Source organism: Tachyglossus aculeatus, chromosome 2 (genome assembly GCF_015852505.1).
Source record: "Tachyglossus aculeatus isolate mTacAcu1 chromosome 2, mTacAcu1.pri, whole genome shotgun sequence".
Lineage (NCBI taxonomy): Eukaryota > Metazoa > Chordata > Mammalia > Monotremata > Tachyglossidae > Tachyglossus > Tachyglossus aculeatus.
Genome location: NC_052067.1, coordinates 103,422,168 through 103,426,407, shown reverse-complemented (window position 1 = coordinate 103,426,407; position 4,240 = coordinate 103,422,168). Strand labels below are relative to the sequence as shown.

At 47.1% G+C, this 4,240-nt stretch overlaps 1 non-coding gene across 1 annotated transcript; it reads left to right on the top strand.

Annotated features, from left to right (window-relative positions):
* Nucleotides 1-1,077: 1,077 nt before the first annotated feature.
* LOC119924785 lies at nt 1,078-1,215 on the top strand. Its single transcript, XR_005449480.1, has one exon. It is a non-coding gene; the product is annotated as a small nucleolar RNA SNORA7 (small nucleolar RNA).
* Nucleotides 1,216-4,240: the final 3,025 nt, after the last annotated feature.

The window sequence follows — 4,240 nt, the reverse complement described above, 5'->3', positions numbered from 1 at the left end:
CACTGATTGTAGAGCTTGTGGCACGTGACTGTAAGTAGGGGTTGAAGGAGGGAGCGGGGAGAGTGTTAGATAGATCTGTTTGACTCCTCTGCAAAGTTATTCCCAGCAAAGTGTTATGAATATTGCAGTTCCCATTAATCACTTGAAGCTCATATCCTCTTTGGCCTTTCTTGATCACTCTCATCCTAACCTGACTGGATTGCTGCATCAGCCTCCTCTCTGACCTCCCATCCTCCTGTCTCTCCCCACTTCAATCTGTACTTCACACTGCTGCCCGGATCGTCTTTGTGCAGAAACGCTCTGGGCATGTTACTCCCCTCCTCAAAAATCTCCAGTGGCTACCAGTCAACCTACGCATCAGGCAAAAACTCCTCACAGTTGGCTTCAAGGCTGTCCATCACCTTGCCCCCTCCTACCTCACCTCCCTTCTTTCCTTCTCCAGCCCATCCCACACCCTCCGCTCCTCTGCCGCTAATCTCCTCACCGTGCCTTGTTCTCGCCTGTCCCGCCATCAACCCCCGGCCCACATCCTCCCCCTGTCCTGGAATGCCCACCCTCCGCACATCCACCAAGCTAGCTCTCTTCCTCCTTTCAAAGCCCTACTGAGAGCTCATCTCCTCCAGGAGGCCTTTCCAGACTGAGCCCCCTCCTTCCTCTCCCCTTCTTCCCCCTCCTTACCTCCTTCCCCTCCCCACAGCACCTGTATATATATATATTATATATATATAGGCATATATGATTGTACATATTTATTACTCTATTTATTTATTTTACTTGTACATATTTATTCTATTTATTTTGTTTTGTTAATATGTTTTGTTTTGTTGTCTGTCTCCCCCTTCTAGACCGTGAGCCCGCTGTTGGGTAGGGCTATATGTTGCCAACTTGTAAGCGCTCAATAAATATGATTGAATGAATGAATCAATCAATGGTATGTATTAAGCACTTACTGTGTGCAGAGCACTGCATTAAGCGCAGAGTTGGTAGATATGTTCCCTGTTCACAGTGAGCTTATGGTCAAGAGGGGGAGACAGACATTAATATAAATAAATAAATTACGATTATGTACATAAGTGCTCCCTCTCAGGGTCACACCTGGAGAGTTTCCAGTACTCTACCAATCTTGGCTATGGGAGGGAGAGTCAAACAGAGGCTTACCCATTCCATTCCTAGCTTGGGCAGTGGCTAGCGAGTGGAAGGCAATCTGATACAAGTCAAAACTCACCCATGCTGGGAAGCAGCGACATGGGAGAATCGAGGGTGGAGACTCAGGCTTACTGTGCGGAAGGAGGCAATGGTAAACCACTTCTGTATTTTTACCAAGAAAACTCTATGGATACACCACCAGAACAATTGCAGATGAAGAGTGGGGTGTTCTGGAAGTGATGTGTTCACAGTGTTGCGATGGGTGGGAAATGACTCGATGGCATAAGACAAGACATAAGTGCTGTGGGCCTGAGTCTGAGGCAAATACCAAATGTCCAAAGAGCACAGTTCCAAGTGCATAGGAAACAGGGAAGAGAGATGGAGCCGGGGAAAAGAAGGCTTGATGGGAGAAGGCTTATTGGAGGAGATGCAATTTTAATAAGGCTTAAATGGTGGGGAGAGTGGTGGTCTGGCGTATGTGAAGGGGTAAGGTGTTCCAAGACTAGAGAGAGCCTATTCCCGTTTTTGTTTTTGTTTTTTTAAGTGGGTTTCACTGTCAAGAAATTCCTTGTAATCAGTGAGTGGGAAACAAAACTGGGATTCAATCTCCTCAACATTTTTCTCTTCCCTGCTGGAGGACTGGATGGGGTCAAAAGTCAAGGATTCTGGAAGGAGTCCGCTGGACTGTAGTAGGCCTCTGTGGTTTGGTGTGACTGGGTGTTTGTGAGAGAGAATTATTGCTCAGTAACTTTAAACATTTTCAGCCTTGTTTTTGTTTTGTTTTGTTTTGTTTTTTGTTCTTTTCCGTGGGGTCAGATTGCACTTGTTCACGATGTATATGTACATTACGCTGCTGGGCCGGTCCCTTAAATTCAGGGTATGCGGTGATCTGTCAAAGGATATTCCTGACTAGAGATATCTGGCAGTTTTCCCAACACAAACAGTGTATCCAACAACTTCCCAAATGAATTCCAGGACTGATGCTGTTCCACTTTAGATGGAATGGGCCTGACTGTGCCTTTAGCTGAACAGAAAGCGTGGAAGAATGTAGAAAGAAGAGTTCAAGTGGAGGAATTTGGGAGAGGCCGTACAATAACATTTGGAAAAAAGAAAGTCTCTCTTTCTATTACAGGGATGGTGCCCGGGAGAGAGAATTAACCAGCTAAAATGTAGGCAGAGCCAGCTCTTCCTTGAACAGAGAGGACCCTTACTCTACGTGTCATGTCTTGATTTGGCACTGCACGAGGGCTTAGTGCAGTGCAATGCACCGAGTCCTCTGCCCTTTCCTCTCCATCCAAACTGCTACCTTGTTAATCCAATCACTTCTCCTATCCCTCCTTGATTATTGTATCAGTCTCCTTGCTGACCTCCCAGCCTCCTGTCTCTCCCCACTCCAGTCCATATGTCACTCTCCTGCCTGGATCATTTTTCTACAGAAATTTTCAGGACATGTTTCCCCACTCCTCAAGAAACTCCAGTGGTTGCTCACCCACCTCCACATCAAACAGAAACTCCTTGCCGTTGGCTTTAAAACATTCAATCACCTCGCCCGTTTACGTCTCCTCACTACTCTCCTACTACAATCCATCCTGCACACAGTGTTCCTCTAATGCTAGCCTTCTCACTGTAGCTCTATATCGTTTATCTCAGCACCTACCTCTCACCCACGTCCTGCCTCTGGCCTGGAATGCCCTCCCTCCTTATATCTGACAGACAATTACTCTTCCCGGCTTGAAAACTTTACTGAAGGCACAGCTCCTCCAAGAGACCTTCCCTGACTAAGCCCTCTTTCCTTCACCTCCCTTCTGCTTCACCCTGACTAGCTCTGTTTATTCATCCCTTCTCCCTGCCCCACAGCACTTATATTCACGTGTAATTCATTTGTTTACATAATGTCTGTCTTCCCCTCAAGAATGTAAGCTCACTGTGGGCAGGGAATGTGTCTGTTATATTGTACTCTCCCAAGCACTTAGGTCAGTGCTCTGCACACAGTAAGAACTCAATAAATACAATTGACTGACTGACTGACTAAGTCATGACAATGAAGTAGGTGTCCAGGGAGTCTGGTTTTCGGCTCTCTTGTCCCTTGTCCCATATCAATATGAAACTGGCCGCTTATACTTGTAGAAGCAGCGTGGCTCAGTGGAAAGAGCCCGGGCTTTGAAGTCAGTGGTCATGGGTTCAAATTCTGGCACTGCCAACTGTCAGCTGTGTGACTTTGGGCAAGTCACTTAACTTCTCTGGGCCTCAGTTCCCTCATCTGTAAAATGGGGATTTACTGTGAGCCCGCCGTGGGACAACCTGATCACCTTGTATCCCCACCCACCAGCACTTAGAACAGTGCTTTGCACATAGTAAGCACTTAATAAGTGCCATGATTATTATTATTACTTGTAGTTTTTATTTTTGGCCCTGAGTCTTCTGCTGCCATGGCTCCCGTCGTGAACGTTCAGAGTTTAGATGCTGCAGCAGCATTCACACGGACCTGGGACCTGAGAACTTCCTATGTGTCCAACGCTGTTCTAAGCATTGGGGTAGATACAGGTAATGAGGTTGGACACAGTCCCTGTCCCACACGGGGGGTCACAGGTATCGAATCCCCATTTTACGGCTGAGGAAGCTAAGGCAGTGAGACGTTTAGTGACTTGCCCAAGATCACACAGCAAGCAATTGGCAGAGCTGGGATTAGAACGCAGGTCCTCCGACTCCCAGACTGTGCTCTTTCCACTAGGCCATGCTGCTCCCTTTTCAGTGTGGGCTGATAATAATAACTACGGTATTTGTTAAGCACCTACTATGTGTGAGGCACTGTTCTAAGCGGTGGGGTGAGGGTGGCCTTGTAGGGTAGGTAAAGTGACCTTGTCCAGGTACCCAATTAGCAGACAACGGAAACTCACGAAAAGAGTTGGCGCAGCCCGTTGAGCCGGTGGGACCAGGGTGCTCTCAAATAAATGTAATGGGGCATTGTGGGGAAAATCATTCCTGCCCAAAAAGCATAAGACTCGGGAAAATTATAGGGAGGAATTCATTCATTCATTCAATCGTCTTTATTGAGTGCTTACTGTGTGCAGAGCGCTGTACTAAGTGCTTGGGA